Source organism: Anabrus simplex, chromosome 4 (genome assembly GCF_040414725.1).
Source record: "Anabrus simplex isolate iqAnaSimp1 chromosome 4, ASM4041472v1, whole genome shotgun sequence".
Classification (NCBI taxonomy): Eukaryota; Metazoa; Arthropoda; class Insecta; order Orthoptera; family Tettigoniidae; genus Anabrus; species Anabrus simplex.
This window is the reverse complement of record NC_090268.1, coordinates 457334160-457357924: the sequence shown is the minus strand read 5'-3', so window position 1 is coordinate 457357924 and position 23765 is coordinate 457334160. Positions and strand designations below refer to the sequence as shown.

The following is a 23765-nucleotide window of genomic DNA, read 5'->3' as shown; positions in this document are numbered from 1 at the left end:
GACATCATAACTGATAATGAGGGCTTTTTTTTCCGTGCAGGTTTCGGGGAGATGACTGTTTTGAGAGGGAGAATAGCGCAAGCTACGTTAGAGGAGTACTGTAAGTGGGACTCTGTGCTCTTTTGAGAGGTAAGTGGTGGCCCTGAAAAGGGCCGTTTTTTAAATACTGCATGCTCACAAACGGGAGCACGCTCGGAGGAGACTTAACCACCGAAACCGTACAGGGTGCGTCCCTGCCTCTTGAGAGCATAGACGACATCCATGGCGGTCACAGTCTTCCTCTTGGCGTGCTCGGTGTAGGTGACGGCATCCCGGATAACGTTCTCCAGGAATACCTTGAGCACGCCACGGGTCTCCTCGTAGATAAGTCCCGAAATACGCTTGACTCCACCTCTGCGAGCGAGACGTCTGATGGCAGGCTTAGTGATGCCCTGGATGTTGTCTCGGAGCACCTTCCTGTGACGCTTGGCGCCTCCTTTGCCGAGTCCCTTGCCTCCCTTGCCTCGTCCGGTCATGATAGATCAGTAGAGCTGCGAGTTCAGAGCTAGAATGCGGCTGGCACTCGCGACCCCTCGCTTTTGTTGAAAGTGCCTGGCCCCGGTGACGTCAGCACCGCCCGGCCAATGGGAGTGCAGCTGCTACCGAGGGTGGGGGAAGCGAAGCAATAAAACAGCCGGGCAGCAAGCCCCCGCACCATTCTTCCTGGGACGAGTCGACAGTGAGCACGTGATGGCCCGTACTAAGCAGACTGCACGTAAATCTACCGGAGGCAAGGCCCCGCGCAAGCAACTGGCCACCAAGGCTGCCCGTAAGAGCGCGCCTGCCACCGGAGGAGTGAAGAAGCCTCATCGTTACAGGCCCGGCACCGTGGCCCTGCGTGAGATCAGGCGCTACCAGAAGAGCACTGAGCTTCTGATCCGCAAGCTGCCCTTCCAGCGGCTGGTGAGAGAGATAGCTCAGGACTTCAAGACCGACCTGCGCTTCCAGAGCTCGGCTGTCATGGCCTTGCAGGAGGCCAGTGAGGCCTACCTGGTGGGTCTTTTTGAAGACACCAACTTGTGTGCCATCCACGCCAAGCGTGTCACCATCATGCCTAAGGACATCCAGCTCGCCCGCCGCATCCGTGGCGAACGTGCCTAAGTCCGGTGCTTGTCTTATGGCTGGAGCTTTACCAAACGGCCCTTTTCAGGGCCACCAAAATTTCCTAGAAGAGTAGTTATTGTCTCTCTGGTCTAGGATAGAAGGAAAACGAAAAGAAAAAAAAAAAGCTAGTGGTTCCTCTAGGTTCAAGGAAAAATCTAAGAGTAACAGAAAATAATAATAATAATAATAATAATAATAATAATAATAATAATAATAATAATCTTGAGTACTGAGTACAATAATTCATTAATTAATATCTAGGAGGTGATAGTTATAATAATAATAATAATAATAATAATAATAATAATAATAATAACAACAACAACAGCAACAGCAAAAGTGCAGTAAGTAAGGATAAAGAAAAATGTAGTCAAGTACAATAATAATGAAATTCGAAGAGTGAGTCGCCCCGCAATGAGACAAACTAGCCTGTTTAGGAGGCAGAGATAGGAGAGGCCAGGGTTCCAGCCTTGGACAGTGACTGACATAATATGCTCTCTTGGGGAATAAAATTGATGGCCCTGATAAGGGCCGTTTTTCCTCTGCTCTTACGAGAGCAAGAGGTGCGTGTAGAAGGAAGCAAGAACACGAAATGTCCTCACTTCCTTTTTGCTGGAGCCTTTTTAGGCGAGGCCTTGGGCTTAGCGGCCTTTTTAGGCTTAGGTGCCTTAGGCTTCTTAGTGGGCACCTTGGCGGCCTTCTTAGCCTTGGAAGGAGCCTTCTGCTTGGGTTTGGGAGCAGGAGCGGCCTTCTTCTTCTCAGCAGGCTTTTTGGAAATGGCTTTCTTGGCTGCAGCCTTGGCTCCACCAGCCTTCTTCGCCTTGGGGATGCGCTTCTCCTTGGGGGCAGCGGACCGCTTGACAGGGGCTGCGCTGGCCTTCTCCGGCTTGGCAGCCGAAGCGAGCTTGAAGGAACCTGAAGCTCCCTTCCCCTTGGTCTGGACCAGCTCTCCGGAAGCCACGGCAGATTTCAGGTACTTCTTGATGAAAGGGGCCAGCTTCTCAGAGTCCACCTTGTAGTTGGCAGAGATGTACTTCTTGATAGCCTGCAGAGAAGATCCACCTCGTTCCTTTAGGCTCTTGATGGCACTGCCCACCATCTCGGAGGTTTTCGGATGGGCAGGCTTGGTGCGAGGTTTCTTCGATGCAGAAGCCTTGCTCTTCTTGGGCGACGCCTGGGCCGGAGCCGAGGCGGGTGCAGATGCTGCCGATGCTGTTGCTGTGTCAGCCATGGTCACGATCAGAATGTGTTCGCGCTCTCCCCTGGTTATCTGAGTGTATCAGGCTACTCGGACCGCGCAGGAAACAGCAGTGGCTGGCTGTCGGGTGGGTTGCGCGGCGACAAGTTGGGGACGTGCTTCCTAGCTCCTTTCTCGTGCTCCCTGCGTCTTTAAGGGGTGGGTTACAATCAGGGTTCGGTTAGGAAGGGATAGTCAAAGGTTTGACGCTGCTCCTCAGGTGGCAGAAGTACTCGTCACCTTGCTTCGGGCGTCCTGATGGAGGTGCGTTCGATGGGCAGCATTTCACCAGCCGCCTCTCCATGCCGACGTTTAGGGGCGGCCGTCGTCGTCGCGACGCCCCCGGGAGTGACCCCCTCTTACCTGAAGGAAGCCCAATCCTTCCTCTAGCAATGGAGCTGAACGGCCATCCTCAGGCTCTAACCCCTTCCGAGTGAGAGCAAAGGCAAGTCAGCCTTTAGGTAGTTTTCCACAGAGTGAAGCAGACCTGCTGTAATCTGCCTCTTGTAGCTTTGCTTGAAAGGACCTACAGGATAAAGGACATAAGTTAGAAGCTAGCCTCCATGACTCGTTCGACTCCTGCTTTCCTGCAGGTAGCGCCAATCTCGTAAAGTCCTAGCCTTTAGGCCTCTATTTATAAGGCTCTCAACTCTGTACAGTCTCTCACATCCAGCAGCTTTCAGCCCCTGTCGGGGGTCGAAAGCTCAGGTTGGGAAAAGGGACAGCCTGCCCAAGGGAACCTCTAGATGTTTCTTAGGGCATAATTAAATTTCCAGTTCGCTACAGAGCCTGTACCGCCTCAGGAGAGGCTTCACCCCTCGCCTGCTGGATGGAGGCATTGTGAGTCGTATCTTACTGCCTCCAGTGGGCTGCGAAGGCAGGATTGAGAACACCGTGACGGAGGAAGGGGCAGTCAGTCCAGACTCTTCAAAGAACAGATTTCCTGTACCAGGAGATGATAAGTCTGTCAGTTTGATAGACCTGGCAACATCCCTTACCTTCGGTCAAATTTCTTTAGGATGAGAGACCCTTTGAGACAGCAACTCAGCAGATTTATTGGATGGATGGAAGGAAGGAAGGAAGGAAGGAAAGAAGGAAGGAAGGAAGGAAGGAAGGAAGGAAGGAAGGAAGGAAGGACCATGGTTTCCCAACAAACTTCTCTGCAAGACATTGCCACAACTTACAAGGAAAAAATGTAAAGGTTTGAGGTGCTGCAACACTCATACAGCTAACATCTCACTTAAATGGTCCTGAAAGAAAGAAAGAAAGAAAGAAAGAAAGAAAGAAAGAAAGAAAGAAAGAAAGGAAAATAATAATAATAATAATAATAATAATAATAATAATAATAATAATAATAATAATAATAATAATAATAATAAGAAGAAGAAGAAGAAGAAGAAGAAGAAGAAGAAGAAGAAGAAGAAGAAGAAGTTGTGTTTAATGACCCTTCAATAGGAGTTTATTTTTTGAGAGAAGCTCTTGTTTTTACCTTGAATATGTATACTCTGAACGAGGTGAAGCAGAATTTGAAGCCAACTGATCGCGCCGAGACTCGATCTTGCTACCCACCTTCATCATACAGAGTAGCGTATGATGATGATGATGATGATGATGATGATGATGATGATGATGATGGTAGTAATAACTGTATCCAAAATTCAGGTAACATCAGTTTTTACTCGCAAAATGGTTTCATGATTTCTTTGGCTAAGAGAACCATGCGGTAACCCTAACCTCGAAAATGAATTGTCGCTCTCGATTTATAAGATGCCCTTTCTTTCTTCGGCCTAGTCGCTATCTAGTCGGCAGTCGTTTGAAATCGTGCAGGTTTCTGCATGGTTCGACGTGCGTATCCTACTAGCAGTTGAAGTCAGCGTGAAATTAAGTACAGTACAGTAACTATGTGTAAGATCTCCTTCACTTGGTGAGACAAGTTGTAGGGCCAAATAAAGGTACAGAGAGCAGAGAGAGCATAACATAACATAGAGCTAAATATGCACTGTACTTGGGTTGATGGTGTATTATACTGAACGCCCTCTTCCCCCCCCCCCCTGCCATTACATCTTTACTGAATGATTCTGCACAACGTTCCCTGCTGTTAATATTAATCCCCTACTGGGTTTTAGCTTAACGGTATCACTCGGTAATCATCATCATCATGACAGCCTCTGTCCTTCATGCTAAAAATCAGCTGCAGAGAAAAGGACCCTTTGTGTTCTTGCCATTATTATTATTATTATTATTATTATTATTATTATTATTATTATTATTATCATTATCATTTACCTCAGCGAATGAAAGCCCATGTATGAACATTTTTTTGTACATAAGCAACGATCAGCTGTTTTACCGACACCTTGTAATCTAAGAAAGAAAGAAAGAAAGAAAGAAAGAAAGAAAGAAAGAAAGTAAGTATAGGGGTACCTAACCACTCCTGAAAACTACTTTCATTGAAGGTTGTACTAGGCCAAACTCTAGAGACCTCTTACTAAATGGTACCATACTACAGGGCAGGTGTAAAAAATAGTTAATGAAACCGTATAATGAAAGGTACAGACTTAAGAGCAAGTGGCGTACTGGCTTATTATCCCTCCCTTCCAGGACCCTTCTTGCAACCACTAACCACCACCTACACCCCTGCCCAAGCAGTATTCGAGCATCGGGCTGGGTGATGTGGTCGCCTTAGAAGTTTGTGCTAGACAATACCCCAAAGAAAGCAGTTGGTTTAAGACAGGCAATAAAGTTTTAAGTTTTACTCCTCTTCCCTCAAATATGAAGAGAGGTACACCATAATGAGGGGTACTAAGCCATTTAAATTCATGACAGAGACCTGATGATTCTTAGCCCTGCTGATCTAGGGTGACACTTGATATAACCAGGCCAGACCCAGTACCTGAATATTTTTAGGTTATCCAAGCCAAACCTGGGTTATATATTGCCCAAAATATGTAGCATCTACCCTGTAATTAGAAGATGCAGCTGTGACTTCACGACTGGTGATGATATAACGGTGCACAATTGAGCATGTTAGGTATTAGTAGATCCACGATCAGCCCTAGCCGTGTCTGATGCAGAAATCCTAACCTGACTTGGGAAGAACGGTAACTTATTTCTTTCTTTCTTTCTTTCTTTCTTTCTTTCTTTCTTTCTTTCTTTCTTTCTTTCTTTCCTTGAACGCTAGCCTGTAGTAGTAAGGCAAGAGGCAGTGATCAGGTGGTCAGCAAATGGACACATTATTGCTTGAGTTCGAAATTGTCCACTGCCTTAAGTAATAGTCGTATTAGTAGCAGTAATGGTGGTGGTGGTACTACTAGTAAGGTTATGTTCACTATTATCTTACGCCTTTCGTAGATGCCGAGGTGCCGGAAGTTTGTCCCGCAGGAGTTCTTTTTATGCGCCCATATCTACAGACCATCGAAATATCACGCGAGTGAGCCGGTGTCGAACCTGTCAAGTAGGGCTCAGAATGGTCTAATTTTAATTCTAGGACGGTAACAGTAACTATCCGGAGTTCCGATTCGTTCTACTCAATTTATCACTTGCCAAAAGATCGGTCAGCTGACGTACAAACAACAAAAACGAGTGCTTTCCTCCCTTCACCTAACCTAAAACGTCACGACTCTTTGAACTAACCCTTGTCGTCAAAAGGTTACCTTCTCAGTCTTATTTGAAGGGCGTCTCGTCTTTGATAGAAATGAAAGAGTTTTACAAGTTCCTAGGCTTCAAAACTACGTTACATCGCAACACACGCACTTCGAAGATAGCGGGCTGTGTGTAGGCCACTGTACTGCACTGGTGCCCTACCGTTCGTAAGGAAGCCCGGGAGAGACACGAGCGTACTACAAACTTGTAACTTATTGCCGAACCGTGTCGTAATTTGAATAGCTACTTACCTGGAAGAACATAAAAGGAAATTGTTCGACTCTTTGAGGGGCTGCTAAATGCCGCGGTCGGTTGCTAGGACATGGCTTTCATTGTAATCACGACAGTGTCGATGACGTTGCATGGAAACCACCTTCCTCGCGATTTTCAAGGTGGGCGGGGAGTTTGGAAGCCTCGTTCCGCCCTTTAATAATCTTAATATTGGGAGAAATAGGACGTAGAATGATGTTATGTGCCATAAGAGGCCTGCAGGATAAGCTACACTAACCTAAAAGAATAAGAACAGCAAGTTTAGACATAGGGACGTACGATAGGAGGTACGAAAGTTAAAATCCTGGCACGAGTAATTGGAAGCGGTGCTAGGCTCAGCAAGGGTCCCCTAGGTCGACACACACACACACACACACACACACACACACACACACACAGAGAGAGAGAGAGAGAGAGAGAGAGAGAGAGAGAGACACGAATAATAATAATAATAATAATAATAATAATAATAATAATAATAATAATAATAATAATAATAATGATGTCGCCGCCGCCAGGTTAGGCCGGTCACCTAGGAGGAAATGCAATACTACGCTAAGCTTCGTTCCTGTATAGCCACACGGGGTCGAAGAGCAGCAAAAGGTCTAGCTAGTTTCAGACGTAACAAAAAACGTGATTTAAGCAATTTCTGCTGGCCTGAGGCAAAAGTTGAAAGTAAGTTGTCGTACTGGGACTGGGAAACTTGGTAAAAAGGGAATTGAGCCAACGGCACGTGGTGTTCCCAAGCGGTCACCCATCCAAGTACTGACCACGCCCAATGTTGCTTAACTGCGGTGATCGGACGAGAACCGGTGTATTCAACATGGTATGGCCGTTGGCGAGAGAACGGAGCTTGAAACGTCCATACGAACCGCAAAGCGAGTTTCCTGGAGGTCTTTGTGGCGCGGGGGCGTTGGCAATGGTGCAGGGGTGTGCTCGGAGGTCGCCGTCGCGGAGCGGGCGCGGGTGGTTGTCGCGCTCCGCGGCGAAACGTAACCTAACTCGACTTAACCCCACTTCTCGTAACCTAACCCCAAAAAAACGCGCGCGCTGGCGCGCGCGCGCACACACACACGGGAAGTGTCTAGGGTTGTAATAATAATAATAATAATAATAATAATAATAATAATAATAATAATAATAATAATAATAATAATAATAATTACTGAAGGTGGTTGTGAAGGGGCCGGCGCTGTAGCGCAGGGGCAGCGTGCCTGCCTCGTAGCTGGGGGGCCCGGGTTCAATTCCCGGCCAGGCAAAGGAATTTTACCTCGTTCTAATGGCTGCTTTGAGGTCCACTCAGCCTGCTTGCTTAGGGGCTGTAGTGCCATGGGGGTTGGTCTGGTTTTCATTGTAAAGGACAAAGCAGGAGGATTTTTAGCAATAAGGTAATGCAGTAGTAGTAGTAGTAGTAGTAGTAGTTCTTCCCTCGTTAGCTTATGATTTGAATGTTTTGCACTGTCTTTCGATGTATATGAAGTAGGACAGATAGATAAAATCAGAGTGGAGTTGATAACAAGGCTAACAGATGCTGCTCTTTTTTTTAAAGGTGTGGTGGCCCTGAAAAGGGCCGTTTGTTAAGAATGCAGCAAGGCAGAAAACCTGGCACCTTACTTGGAGCTGGTGTATTTGGTAACTGCCTTGGTACCCTCACTGACGGCGTGCTTGGCCAGCTCACCGGGCAACAGGAGGCGGACGGCAGTCTGGATCTCCCGACTGGTGATGGTGGAGCGCTTGTTGTAGTGGGCCAGACGGGAAGCCTCAGCGGCGATGCGCTCGAAGATGTCGTTGACAAAGCTGTTCATGATGCTCATCGCCTTGCTGGAGATGCCAGTATCAGGATGTACCTGTTTAAGCACCTTGTAGATGTAGATGGCATAGCTTTCCTTCCTCTTGCGCTTCTTCTTCTTGTCTCCCTTGGAGATGTTCTTCTGGGCCTTGCCGGCTTTCTTGGCTGCCTTTCCGCTTGTCTTGGGTGGCATGGTTGTCTCGGATGTCTCCTAGAAAGTAAATTTTGCGGGTTTTTTTTTTTTTTTTTTCAAGGTAATCGAGTACATGGGAGCCCCAGGGCTAAAAAATGCCCTCTTACTCATCTGTTTCCGTGGTTACCTGATGAGTCAGAAAAAGTCGCGTGTTACCTACACTGGCGGGGGAAAAATCACTCTTTCCTACCAGGGATTGGTAGGGCAGAATTGAAACCCCCTCATCGCTGGGCTAAAAATACTCAACTAGTAAGTGGGTCAGACTTGTAAAGACGGAATTTTGTACCTGATTAATGAATACCTGAAATTGTTGTCAATTTGGAAAAAGGCCGAAACTTATAATTTGTTATACAGGAGCCAAGGGCCACGAATGCGGTAACGTGTATTAGGCTTCTTGGTCCTGATGACCCGTTTTAGCAGGGCGATGCCCGCATCACTTGATTGGGCTAAGGTAATCCGAAATTTCGTCATCCCAACAATCCTCCTAATCTGGTGATTGACAGTTCTCAAATTGAGATTCTGAAGAATCTTGTTATTGGACGTGTACCATGGCGAACGGGTCATGCGCCGTAGCACCTTGTTCTGGAACACTTGGAGTCGTCGAATGTGCGTCTTGGCAATATAGCACCAGGCCTCACAGCCATATAAAATAATGGGGCGAATGCACGCAAGGTACAGAGTCCTCTTAATGCTATCGCTTAGATGCCCGTTCAGCAGCAGAGGGCGCAGTGCCACTGTCCGGGCGTTGGCACGCTGTAATGCCTGGTCTATATTCCATTTCCAAGTAAGTTTTTTGTCCAGAATCAAACCAAGGTACTTGACCTTGGTCAGCCATGGTAGCTCTGTCCTCCGAATGGTGAGATGAGGAAACCTCGGCTGCCTTCTCGAGAAAAGGATAGCCTGGGTTTTGTCCGGATTGATTTTGACTTTATTCTTGGTACACCAGTATAGAAAGTGGTTAATCCAGGCTTGTAATTTCGCGATGGCATCGCAATGTCTTCGCTGGGCGGTAAAAACTGCAATGTCATCTGCGAACTGTTGGATCTCTACTCCTGCTACCCTAGGGAGATCGTTCACATATAGGGCGTATAAGGTTGGCGACAGTGCTCCTCCCTGTGGCACCCCTGCAAGTAGGGGCCGAAGGGAGGAGTTCTCACCCTCGCAGGTAACAAAAAAGTACCTATGACGTAGATATGACGCAATGATTTTTACCAAATAAAGGGGGACTTGATATAATTCCCCCATTTTCACAATGAGATTTTCATGCCAGACGGTGTCAAATGCTTTATCTACGTCAAAGAACACCGCTGGCACACTACGCCGTAGAGCGAACGATCTCGTAGCATACTGAACCAGGCGCAAAACTGCCAATGGAGCGGATCGTTTGGACCGGAAACCAAACTGCTCCGGTCTCAGTATCCTATTGGCTCCGAGGTACGAGTTGAGGCGTTTGAGAATAAGTCTCTCAAAAATCTTAGAGAGGTGCGATAAAAGGCTGATAGGTCGGTAATTTTGAGGAAACAGCCTGTCTTTCCCCGGCTTTGGAATAAGGCAAACCTTTGCCGTCTTCCAGGCCGACGGGTAGTAGCCCATGGAGAGGCAGGCTGTAAAGATGGTGGCAAGGAATACCACCGCCCTATAGGGGAGGGACTTGATTTCCCTAGTAGTGACCTTGTCAGCCCCGGGAGACTTATTCTCACTGAGTCCTTTAATACACTTGCGGACCTCCGCAGGTGTGATGTCTGTCACAGAGTCACGTGGTGTCCTACTTTGCCTGAAAGCTGCAGCTTTTCGTTCAATCTGTCTGTCTGTACGGTCGTCATCGTGGCGGGTATAATGTACTACACACTGACTCTCAATAGAGTCAGCGAAAGCTTCAGCTTTCTCCAAGGGGGAGAATACGAGTCCCCGTCGGCCATGAAGAGCACGACTGGGTTCCCGGGTTCGAGTCAGACTACGAGTAACCCTCCAAAATTCGCGGTCTGAGTCATTTTCAGTGAGAGTGCGACAGAGTTCCTCCCATTTTTCAATCTTGTGTTCCAGCAGGCGTTGGCGGACGACCTTGGCAAGCTCCTTGTATTCTGCCCGGTCAGCAGGATCGCGGAAAAGTTGCCATCTCTTCCGATAACGGTTCTTAATCATGATCAAATCCTTGAGGAGATCAGGAAGACCCTCCTCAACTTGTGGACCGCGGGCCGAACGAGAATTTCTAGCAACTTCATGGATGTGTCTCCGAGCATTGAGCATCTTACGTGTAAGGTGCTCAACCGCGCGGTCAACATCATCCCGAGTGCGGATATCAAAAGGTTTTAAATTTCTGTCCACATGTTTGGTAAACCTGTGGTAGTCCAGGTTGGAAGGAGGGGTCGAACGAGATGGCCCCTCGAGACGCTCCCAGGTAAGATTGAAAACAATGGGATTATGGTCTGAATTTAGTTCACATGGAACAACAAAATCAATATTTCTGCTGTAATATTTTGAAACTGTCACATCTATGACGTCAGGCAACCCATTAGCCGGGTATATCGTGGGCTCCGTGGGAGCGCACACCTTGACGTCACTGTCTCTCATATAGGCACTTAAGATTCTCCCCTTTGGGTTGGCAACCCTAGAATTCCAGTCGGGGTGCTTGCAATTAAGGTCACCAGCCACTATGGTGGGTACGTGGCCAGGGTTTTCTAAAAGAGCATTTAGTTCTACGAGATTTAGAGGAGCATCAGGTGGTAAATAAGCCGAAAAAATTCTATAATGATAGTCCCGATGTCGGATTTCAATCCCGAGGGATTCTAGCACGGAGTGGGGGAGGGGGTCGAGCACGTGATGGGTAAGGCTAGACCTAACCAACACGGCCACGCCCCCACCCTTCATCCCGACTCTGTCTTTCCGGTAGACTACCATATTTTTGATTCTAAAGGGCATATGCTCTTTCAGAAACGTCTCACCCAGCAACATGATGTCTATGTTATGGTCAGAGATAAAAGCATCAAGCTCGTACCTCTCACCGACAACACTTTGACAATTCCAAGCACCAACCTTTAAGTCCATAGTCCGTGGCGTCTGTCGCGTCGTCTAAGGGGCTGAGAAATACCGCATAGCGGCATCAATCAGCACCAAGATTTTGTCAAAAGTGCTAGTGCACGAGCTCAATTTTGTCAAGGTATCCTTAAGTATAGGGATGAGTCTGGAAAAATCAATCTGCCGAAGCAGACCGATGATGTCACCTAGACCGGACAGGTCGGGAAGGGAGGTCCCAGTGCTACTTGAAGTGGTGGCAGCGGGAGATGGCGAAGGGGCAGCAGCGCCACCGAAGAGGCTCGCGAACGAGATCCCCTCAGTGACAGGTCGCGAGGGTGGCAGAGCACTCTTTTTCTGGGCTTTGAGTTGCTGTGCGGTTTGCTTCTGAGCAATGGCCTCTCTAAAAAGTTTGCACCCTCGCCACGAAGCTGGGTGTTCCCCTTGGCAATTAACACACTTGGCGGGTGTCTCCGGCTTAAGCGGGCAGGCAGCCGCCAAGTGGTTCTCTCCACACTTGACGCACCTAACTGACATCTTGCAATAATTAGCGGTGTGGCCCAGCCGCTGGCATCGGTAACACTGGGAAGGCCCCTCACGGCCCCGGTAAGCCTCAATCGTAACTCGGGCACCACAAAGGGAGCGAACCGAGTAGATGGTCTTGCTAAATTCATCATTTGGTAGGGTGACACTAAAAACACTCATAGGGATAACCTTTTTGGTGGTGGCATCCCGTTTGGTGTACTGATAGATGTCCTTGGGGTCGTACCCGAGGGCAAGCAGCTCTTCCTTAACCCAATCAACATCGACTGTTGAGACGATATTTCGAATAATCACCTTCAGCAACCTCTGACTAGGCAGCTGATAGGTGTAGAAGTTAGCATTAGAATTCTCAAAATATTGGGTCAACAGCCGGTGGTCTTCTTCACAGTCAACGTGATACTTAAGAGCATCCCTAGTGTTGACTACCCTAATTTCGCCAGTGCATCGTTTCTTAAGGTATTGATAATGCTGCTGGTAGTTGGTTTTGTCATGAACCACTACCGGCGGCAGCGACTTTTTCTTGGGGGTGGTTTGAACTACTTCCATGTCCTCGACCTCCCCACCAGGAGCGGTGGCATTGGCAGTCCCATTCCCGTCACTCACAGACCGTGGTGGCGCCGAACAGGAGGCACTCGTAGAGGGGGCGGCAGCAGTCTCTGTCCGTGGTGTCTGAGACTGTGCAGGCACTAGTGCCTCTGGCCCAGTGCTGCCACTGGTGGGCAATGCCGAAAGAGGTTCAAATTTATTAGTCTGTTTGTTATAAATTTTGCTGGGGGACGTAGCCGAGACTTTCTTCAAAACAAAGCGAGGTTTAGATTTGCCTTTGACTTTGCGTGCGACTGACCAGGAAGCCTGGGAGTCGGTACGTTTGTGCAAGGAAGCAAGAATTTTAGCCTGTTCTTCTATAGTTTTGGCGTCAGGGAGTAAGTTTATCATGGAGGAGCTGGTTTGTGAGCCAGCAGCCTCCGCCAACTTTACCCAATCGTTGTCAGTTGTAGTAGCAGGGGTTGTCATCTGATTGGCTGGCCGGGGGGTCGGGACCCCACCACCAGGTGGGGGCTCGGACATCACAGAACCAAGTCAAAAAACCAGTGGGAAGCAGGGTCAGCAATCTCCAATCTCCAAGTCCAACTCCAATCTCCAATCTCCAACCACACACTCGCACTCACACTCAAAACACAGTCCGGGTAGCAATAAGCTGCACGTCCGTCTGCTAACAGAGTTAGTTCTCGAATGCTGCTGATCCGTATGAGAAAATTTTGCGGGCCCCTTGCAATTCTTTTTAAGACCGAGAGGGCTGCATGCGACTAGCCAATGAGCGCAAGCTTACTGCAGCCTTATTGGTTGGCTCGTAACGTTGAGCAACCTTGCAGGCTACAAAACTGGTGCGCAGAGTGATTCGGTATCATTTTCGAAGTAGAGCAGCAGAGCATCATGTCAGGACGAGGAAAGGGAGGAAAAGTTAAGGGCAAGTCCAAGAGTCGCTCCAGCCGTGCAGGCCTGCAGTTCCCTGTCGGCCGTATCCACCGTCTCCTCCGCAAGGGAAACTACGCTGAGCGAGTGGGTGCTGGGGCTCCTGTGTACCTGGCCGCAGTCATGGAATACCTGGCAGCTGAAGTTCTTGAGTTGGCGGGCAATGCAGCCCGTGACAACAAGAAGACCAGGATCATCCCTCGTCACTTACAGTTGGCCATCCGTAACGACGAGGAGTTGAACAAGTTGCTGTCCGGAGTGACCATTGCCCAGGGTGGTGTTCTGCCCAACATCCAGGCAGTGCTCCTGCCTAAGAAGACTGAGAAGAAGGCTTAAGTTCCTGTTCTCGGTCAGGGCGTTGGCTCACCGGAAAAATATAAATAAACGGCCCTTTTCAGGGCCACCAACACCTTAAGATAAGAGCTGTTTGTCTATCATGCTGGTATAGCTATCTTACAGAAGTATGGAAAAATCCTGAAGTGATAGAGCAGTTCAGACAACTCTCCTAATAATAATGATAATAATAACAATAATGAGACACTGCAAATATGAGGGCATCTGTAACATTAGCCAGGAGAGCACAAGAATAGCCTTACCTTTGAGGTTATTTATTTAAGGGGGAAATGAGTGAAGTAGCTCCAGGCCCCTCTTAATATTTAATTTTCAGAAGGGAAGGAAGAAGGAAGTACATTATAGATTTCATTTCATTAATGCTGTATAATTCTGTTCTTGACTGCTGGATACTACCGACCTATGCATGTAAGAACACACACTTAACTAGAGAGGAAAGGATACTTAAAGTAGTATATTTACAATACTTTGTGTATCAGATGTGCACGGCAAGGAAGATAATGTTTGTTTTCTCTTGTTAGCATTAAAATGTAGACATCATAACTGATAATGAGGGCTTTTTTTTCCGTGCAGGTTTCGGGGAGATGACTGTTTTGAGAGGGAGAATAGCGCAAGCTACGTTAGAGGAGTACTGTAAGTGGGACTCTGTGCTCTTTTGAGAGGTAAGTGGTGGCCCTGAAAAGGGCCGTTTTTTAAATACTGCATGCTCACAAACGGGAGCACGCTCGGAGGAGACTTAACCACCGAAACCGTACAGGGTGCGTCCCTGCCTCTTGAGAGCATAGACGACATCCATGGCGGTCACAGTCTTCCTCTTGGCGTGCTCGGTGTAGGTGACGGCATCCCGGATAACGTTCTCCAGGAATACCTTGAGCACGCCACGGGTCTCCTCGTAGATAAGTCCCGAAATACGCTTGACTCCACCTCTGCGAGCGAGACGTCTGATGGCAGGCTTAGTGATGCCCTGGATGTTGTCTCGGAGCACCTTCCTGTGACGCTTGGCGCCTCCTTTGCCGAGTCCCTTGCCTCCCTTGCCTCGTCCGGTCATGATAGATCAGTAGAGCTGCGAGTTCAGAGCTAGAATGCGGCTGGCTGCTGCTGCTGCTGAAGCGACCGCTATTCCTAGGAATAGCGTAAGATCTCAAGAAACTCCGACCTACTTGGTCTCTAATTCTTCTTCAACTGTGTGAGGCTCCTGGAGCAGACAACTTTGATAAATAAAGGTAGACTAATAAAGTTGGATAGGTAAATAATTAAATTAGGTTCGTTAGACATTGTGGAAAGAGAAGAAAGGGGGAGACATGCAGTATTTAAATGAAGTAAACGGCATGTTCGATTGGAAAATGTTAAGTTCTACAGGGGTAATATAGGCAACCTGGATGCAGTTTGCCTACATCTAAGGGGGCGAGTATTTCTGCAGGGGCTACATAGGCAACCTGGATGCAGGATGCCTATGTCTAAGGGGAGAGGATTATTCTGATTGGTGGTGAATTATTTTCAACAGATAATTGAAAGTAAATTTAATTAATAAAAGAATTGGAAAAAAGGTGGCTGTAGACAACTTGTCCTAAAGTTGTAGGTGGGTAAATAAGATCTAAAAGCATGTTAAGAATATGTTCGCGAATACCAGTAGAACTGATATGAGAAATGAGAGCTTGATGTTGCAGTTGAAAAGGTAGAGTGGCAAGATAGCTTTCAGCTTCCTCTCTGGTGGCAGGAAGAGTAGAAACAGAGAGAGTGGAAGTGTCATGTTTTCGATCGATACTAGAAGAAGTTTGAGTAGGTATGTTGGTTGGTTTGTGAATAGGGTTAATGGTTAGAGGTTTAGTAGAGGAACAAGATTGAGAATTAGGTTGACTGACAGCGGTAAAAGGAAGGGCTTTCTTCGGAGTGGGTAAAGGAGGAAAGTCCTTTGCATATAGTTGAAAAATATCATTTTCTACATTTCTTGAAACTTTGTTCTTCAGCTTGGCGCTCTTGATAGAAGGGCATCCTTTATAATTAGCGGTGTGATTAGCACCGCAGTTCACACAGGTAAATTTGGTGACGTCTAGGACGGTACACTCCGAGGTTGCGTGAGGGCCAGGGCATTTCACGCACCTAGGTGCTAGATTACAATTTTTGGCAGAGTGCCCTGTTCTCTGACATCTCTTACATTGGGGAGGATTTAAGGTTCTTCGGGGTTTTTCGATTTTGACTTCAAGATCAAAAAGAAATAGTTGCTTCTTGAAGATTTGACGGGTTATTTCATTATCTTTCAGAGTCACTGCAAAGAGCGGTATTTTTCTTCTTTCAAAGGTGATAGTTGATTCCCCATTTTCATTAACAGTGGTGGAACGGTAGGACTTAGTCAACTGGACAACCTTCAGAACATGGTAGCCCTTTTCTTGAAGAGAGGAATGAATGTCTTCAATTTTGGTATCTAGGGGTAGCTGTCTAAGGATAATGGTTAGGATATCAGGCTTTTCGGTGCTCAAAGTGTAGAATTGAACATCATTTTGTTTCAAGGCTGTAATTAATGCTCGATGGTCTTCAATAGTGTTTACTTTAAACTGGATGACATGATTGCGTAACATTTTCGCAGAAAATGTTCCTTTGATGGTATTTTTGACAAACTGTCTTCTTTCTAGATAGGAAACAGTATCATTTCTGATAGTAATGGCTGGGATTTTCCTATTGGTGTTTTGAGAAGATACAGGGATTGAATCTTCAATAGTTTCTGATGAATTTATAGTCTCAGTTTCCATACTAGCTTGTAGTGGAGAAAATACATTGGTAGTAGGTAGAGGTGAAGGTTGATGAGTCTGGGAGACATTTTTAATAGTTTTCTTGGTAGGCGGGTACACAAATTCTTCTTCGTCAGGGGTCTGTCTCTTGGCGTGCTCAAGAATTTGTTCAGCCCTATTGGCACTATAAGGACCAAATTTGGAAGCAATCAGTTTGGGTTTTTGTTTAGGTTTATAAACAGGAGTAGATTTTGGTTGGTTAGAAGAGGTAGGAGGGGTTAAATTTGAATCTTTAGGTAATTGACCTAATAACTGCTGTCGAACTTGAAGTTTGTAGGCTAAGTGTGAACCTGGTGTTGGTGTGGTACCAACAGAGCCCTTACCGACTGAAGCTACTCGGTTCACCCCAGCCGTATAAGGGGTGCTGGCTGTGTTGGTCTGGTGAGGGCTAGATAAGGCTGTACCTAGCTGTTCAGGTGGGTGTAAGACACCAGGTGTAGAGGAAAAGGAAAGTAAATTAGTACAGGAGGAAGAGTTAGAAGAAGAGGCAGTTGAGTGCTCCAAAGAGTGGTGGGTCTTTCTCGGATTTCGAGCCATGGGGATAGATGAAGGAGGGGATCAAATACCGAAAGGTAGATCAATAGGAAAAGGAATGATAGCGTATAAAAATACAACTTGCCTCAGGCAACAGTTTTTTAAGGGGTGTCTCCCCGGCAAGAAGCACAATTGTAGATCTATACGCTGGTGAGAGAGGGATGATGGTGATTGGACAGCCGGCGATGACGTCGACCAATCAGGATTCAGCTGGACTGACGGCAAGGGAGACCGTAGTAGCCGAGGATCTGGATGCTGGAGTCGGATTCAAGGCCTTCTGAAATTGCCGTGAAAACGAAGTTCTATGCGTGCGTTCTCTTCCAAGTCAAAAAGCAGAATGCCTGCGGCTGGCACTCGCGACCCCTCGCTTTTGTTGAAAGTGCCTGGCCCCGGTGACGTCAGCACCGCCCGGCCAATGGGAGTGCAGCTGCTACCGAGGGTGGGGGAAGCGAAGCAATAAAACAGCCGGGCAGCAAGCCCCCGCACCATTCTTCCTGGGACGAGTCGACAGTGAGCACGTGATGGCCCGTACTAAGCAGACTGCACGTAAATCTACCGGAGGCAAGGCCCCGCGCAAGCAACTGGCCACCAAGGCTGCCCGTAAGAGCGCGCCTGCCACCGGAGGAGTGAAGAAGCCTCATCGTTACAGGCCCGGCACCGTGGCCCTGCGTGAGATCAGGCGCTACCAGAAGAGCACTGAGCTTCTGATCCGCAAGCTGCCCTTCCAGCGGCTGGTGAGAGAGATAGCTCAGGACTTCAAGACCGACCTGCGCTTCCAGAGCTCGGCTGTCATGGCCTTGCAGGAGGCCAGTGAGGCCTACCTGGTGGGTCTTTTTGAAGACACCAACTTGTGTGCCATCCACGCCAAGCGTGTCACCATCATGCCTAAGGACATCCAGCTCGCCCGCCGCATCCGTGGCGAACGTGCCTAAGTCCGGTGCTTGTCTTATGGCTGGAGCTTTACCAAACGGCCCTTTTCAGGGCCACCAAAATTTCCTAGAAGAGTAGTTATTGTCTCTCTGGTCTAGGATAGAAGGAAAACGAAAAGAAAAAAAAAAGCTAGTGGTTCCTCTAGGTTCAAGGAAAAATCTAAGAGTAACAGAAAATAATAATAATAATAATAATAATAATAATAATAATAATAATAATAATAATAATCTTGAGTACTGAGTACAATAATTCATTAATTAATATCTAGGAGGTGATAGTTATAATAATAATAATAATAATAATAATAATAATAATAATAATAATAACAACAACAACAGCAACAGCAAAAGTGCAGTAAGTAAGGATAAAGAAAAATGTAGTCAAGTACAATAATAATGAAATTCGAAGAGTGAGTCGCCCCGCAATGAGACAAACTAGCCTGTTTAGGAGGCAGAGATAGGAGAGGCCAGGGTTCCAGCCTTGGACAGTGACTGACATAATATGCTCTCTTGGGGAATAAAATTGATGGCCCTGATAAGGGCCGTTTTTCCTCTGCTCTTACGAGAGCAAGAGGTGCGTGTAGAAGGAAGCAAGAACACGAAATGTCCTCACTTCCTTTTTGCTGGAGCCTTTTTAGGCGAGGCCTTGGGCTTAGCGGCCTTTTTAGGCTTAGGTGCCTTAGGCTTCTTAGTGGGCACCTTGGCGGCCTTCTTAGCCTTGGAAGGAGCCTTCTGCTTGGGTTTGGGAGCAGGAGCGGCCTTCTTCTTCTCAGCAGGCTTTTTGGAAATGGCTTTCTTGGCTGCAGCCTTGGCTCCACCAGCCTTCTTCGCCTTGGGGATGCGCTTCTCCTTGGGGGCAGCGGACCGCTTGACAGGGGCTGCGCTGGCCTTCTCCGGCTTGGCAGCCGAAGCGAGCTTGAAGGAACCTGAAGCTCCCTTCCCCTTGGTCTGGACCAGCTCTCCGGAAGCCACGGCAGATTTCAGGTACTTCTTGATGAAAGGGGCCAGCTTCTCAGAGTCCACCTTGTAGTTGGCAGAGATGTACTTCTTGATAGCCTGCAGAGAAGATCCACCTCGTTCCTTTAGGCTCTTGATGGCACTGCCCACCATCTCGGAGGTTTTCGGATGGGCAGGCTTGGTGCGAGGTTTCTTCGATGCAGAAGCCTTGCTCTTCTTGGGCGACGCCTGGGCCGGAGCCGAGGCGGGTGCAGATGCTGCCGATGCTGTTGCTGTGTCAGCCATGGTCACGATCAGAATGTGTTCGCGCTCTCCCCTGGTTATCTGAGTGTATCAGGCTACTCGGACCGCGCAGGAAACAGCAGTGGCTGGCTGTCGGGTGGGTTGCGCGGCGACAAGTTGGGGACGTGCTTCCTAGCTCCTTTCTCGTGCTCCCTGCGTCTTTAAGGGGTGGGTTACAATCAGGGTTCGGTTAGGAAGGGATAGTCAAAGGTTTGACGCTGCTCCTCAGGTGGCAGAAGTACTCGTCACCTTGCTTCGGGCGTCCTGATGGAGGTGCGTTCGATGGGCAGCATTTCACCAGCCGCCTCTCCATGCCGACGTTTAGGGGCGGCCGTCGTCGTCGCGACGCCCCCGGGAGTGACCCCCTCTTACCTGAAGGAAGCCCAATCCTTCCTCTAGCAATGGAGCTGAACGGCCATCCTCAGGCTCTAACCCCTTCCGAGTGAGAGCAAAGGCAAGTCAGCCTTTAGGTAGTTTTCCACAGAGTGAAGCAGACCTGCTGTAATCTGCCTCTTGTAGCTTTGCTTGAAAGGACCTACAGGATAAAGGACATAAGTTAGAAGCTAGCCTCCATGACTCGTTCGACTCCTGCTTTCCTGCAGGTAGCGCCAATCTCGTAAAGTCCTAGCCTTTAGGCCTCTATTTATAAGGCTCTCAACTCTGTACAGTCTCTCACATCCAGCAGCTTTCAGCCCCTGTCGGGGGTCGAAAGCTCAGGTTGGGAAAAGGGACAGCCTGCCCAAGGGAACCTCTAGATGTTTCTTAGGGCATAATTAAATTTCCAGTTCGCTACAGAGCCTGTACCGCCTCAGGAGAGGCTTCACCCCTCGCCTGCTGGATGGAGGCATTGTGAGTCGTATCTTACTGCCTCCAGTGGGCTGCGAAGGCAGGATTGAGAACACCGTGACGGAGGAAGGGGCAGTCAGTCCAGACTCTTCAAAGAACAGATTTCCTGTACCAGGAGATGATAAGTCTGTCAGTTTGATAGACCTGGCAACATCCCTTACCTTCGGTCAAATTTCTTTAGGATGAGAGACCCTTTGAGACAGCAACTCAGCAGATTTATTGGATGGATGGAAGGAAGGAAGGAAGGAAGGAAAGAAGGAAGGAAGGAAGGAAGGAAGGAAGGAAGGAAGGAAGGAAGGACCATGGTTTCCCAACAAACTTCTCTGCAAGACATTGCCACAACTTACAAGGAAAAAATGTAAAGGTTTGAGGTGCTGCAACACTCATACAGCTAACATCTCACTTAAATGGTCCTGAAAGAAAGAAAGAAAGAAAGAAAGAAAGAAAGAAAGAAAGAAAGAAAGAAAGGAAAATAATAATAATAATAATAATAATAATAATAATAATAATAATAATAATAATAATAATAATAATAATAATAATAATAAGAAGAAGAAGAAGAAGAAGAAGAAGAAGAAGAAGAAGAAGAAGAAGAAGAAGTTGTGTTTAATGACCCTTCAATAGGAGTTTATTTTTTGAGAGAAGCTCTTGTTTTTACCTTGAATATGTATACTCTGAACGAGGTGAAGCAGAATTTGAAGCCAACTGATCGCGCCGAGACTCGATCTTGCTACCCACCTTCATCATACAGAGTAGCGTATGATGATGATGATGATGATGATGATGATGATGATGATGATGATGGTAGTAATAACTGTATCCAAAATTCAGGTAACATCAGTTTTTACTCGCAAAATGGTTTCATGATTTCTTTGGCTAAGAGAACCATGCGGTAACCCTAACCTCGAAAATGAATTGTCGCTCTCGATTTATAAGATGCCCTTTCTTTCTTCGGCCTAGTCGCTATCTAGTCGGCAGTCGTTTGAAATCGTGCAGGTTTCTGCATGGTTCGACGTGCGTATCCTACTAGCAGTTGAAGTCAGCGTGAAATTAAGTACAGTACAGTAACTATGTGTAAGATCTCCTTCACTTGGTGAGACAAGTTGTAGGGCCAAATAAAGGTACAGAGAGCAGAGAGAGCATAACATAACATAGAGCTAAATATGCACTGTACTTGGGTTGATGGTGTATTATACTGAACGCCCTCTTCCCCCCCCCCCCTGCCATTACATCTTTACTGAATGATTCTGCACAACGTTCCCTGCTGTTAATATTAATCCCCTACTGGGTTTTAGCTTAACGGTATCACTCGGTAATCATCATCATCATGACAGCCTCTGTCCTTCATGCTAAAAATCAGCTGCAGAGAAAAGGACCCTTTGTGTTCTTGCCATTATTATTATTATTATTATTATTATTATTATTATTATTATTATTATTATTATCATTATCATTTACCTCAGCGAATGAAAGCCCATGTATGAACATTTTTTTGTACATAAGCAACGATCAGCTGTTTTACCGACACCTTGTAATCTAAGAAAGAAAGAAAGAAAGAAAGAAAGAAAGAAAGAAAGAAAGTAAGTATAGGGGTACCTAACCACTCCTGAAAACTACTTTCATTGAAGGTTGTACTAGGCCAAACTCTAGAGACCTCTTACTAAATGGTACCATACTACAGGGCAGGTGTAAAAAATAGTTAATGAAACCGTATAATGAAAGGTACAGACTTAAGAGCAAGTGGCGTACTGGCTTATTATCCCTCCCTTCCAGGACCCTTCTTGCAACCACTAACCACCACCTACACCCCTGCCCAAGCAGTATTCGAGCATCGGGCTGGGTGATGTGGTCGCCTTAGAAGTTTGTGCTAGACAATACCCCAAAGAAAGCAGTTGGTTTAAGACAGGCAATAAAGTTTTAAGTTTTACTCCTCTTCCCTCAAATATGAAGAGAGGTACACCATAATGAGGGGTACTAAGCCATTTAAATTCATGACAGAGACCTGATGATTCTTAGCCCTGCTGATCTAGGGTGACACTTGATATAACCAGGCCAGACCCAGTACCTGAATATTTTTAGGTTATCCAAGCCAAACCTGGGTTATATATTGCCCAAAATATGTAGCATCTACCCTGTAATTAGAAGATGCAGCTGTGACTTCACGACTGGTGATGATATAACGGTGCACAATTGAGCATGTTAGGTATTAGTAGATCCACGATCAGCCCTAGCCGTGTCTGATGCAGAAATCCTAACCTGACTTGGGAAGAACGGTAACTTATTTCTTTCTTTCTTTCTTTCTTTCTTTCTTTCTTTCTTTCTTTCTTTCTTTCTTTCTTTCCTTGAACGCTAGCCTGTAGTAGTAAGGCAAGAGGCAGTGATCAGGTGGTCAGCAAATGGACACATTATTGCTTGAGTTCGAAATTGTCCACTGCCTTAAGTAATAGTCGTATTAGTAGCAGTAATGGTGGTGGTGGTACTACTAGTAAGGTTATGTTCACTATTATCTTACGCCTTTCGTAGATGCCGAGGTGCCGGAAGTTTGTCCCGCAGGAGTTCTTTTTATGCGCCCATATCTACAGACCATCGAAATATCACGCGAGTGAGCCGGTGTCGAACCTGTCAAGTAGGGCTCAGAATGGTCTAATTTTAATTCTAGGACGGTAACAGTAACTATCCGGAGTTCCGATTCGTTCTACTCAATTTATCACTTGCCAAAAGATCGGTCAGCTGACGTACAAACAACAAAAACGAGTGCTTTCCTCCCTTCACCTAACCTAAAACGTCACGACTCTTTGAACTAACCCTTGTCGTCAAAAGGTTACCTTCTCAGTCTTATTTGAAGGGCGTCTCGTCTTTGATAGAAATGAAAGAGTTTTACAAGTTCCTAGGCTTCAAAACTACGTTACATCGCAACACACGCACTTCGAAGATAGCGGGCTGTGTGTAGGCCACTGTACTGCACTGGTGCCCTACCGTTCGTAAGGAAGCCCGGGAGAGACACGAGCGTACTACAAACTTGTAACTTATTGCCGAACCGTGTCGTAATTTGAATAGCTACTTACCTGGAAGAACATAAAAGGAAATTGTTCGACTCTTTGAGGGGCTGCTAAATGCCGCGGTCGGTTGCTAGGACATGGCTTTCATTGTAATCACGACAGTGTCGATGACGTTGCATGGAAACCACCTTCCTCGCGATTTTCAAGGTGGGCGGGGAGTTTGGAAGCCTCGTTCCGCCCTTTAATAATCTTAATATTGGGAGAAATAGGACGTAGAATGATGTTATGTGCCATAAGAGGCCTGCAGGATAAGCTACACTAACCTAAAAGAATAAGAACAGCAAGTTTAGACATAGGGACGTACGATAGGAGGTACGAAAGTTAAAATCCTGGCACGAGTAATTGGAAGCGGTGCTAGGCTCAGCAAGGGTCCCCTAGGTCGACACACACACACACACACACACACACACACACACACACACACACACACACACACACACACACACACACACACACAGAGAGAGAGAGAGAGAGAGAGAGAGAGAGAGAGAGACACGAATAATAATAATAATAATAATAATAATAATAATAATAATAATAATAATAATAATAATAATAATAATAATAATAATGATGTCGCCGCCGCCAGGTTAGGCCGGTCACCTAGGAGGAAATGCAATACTACGCTAAGCTTCGTTCCTGTATAGCCACACGGGGTCGAAGAGCAGCAAAAGGTCTAGCTAGTTTCAGACGTAACAAAAAACGTGATTTAAGCAATT

At 46.8% G+C, this 23765-nt stretch overlaps 1 non-coding gene across 1 annotated transcript; it reads right to left on the bottom strand.

The window, feature by feature from the left end:
• Positions 1 to 7013: 7013 nt before the first annotated feature.
• On the bottom strand, positions 7014 to 7132 carry LOC137500656 (5S ribosomal RNA). The gene has a single exon (XR_011018164.1). It is a non-coding gene; the product is annotated as a 5S ribosomal RNA (ribosomal RNA).
• Positions 7133 to 23765: the final 16633 nt, after the last annotated feature.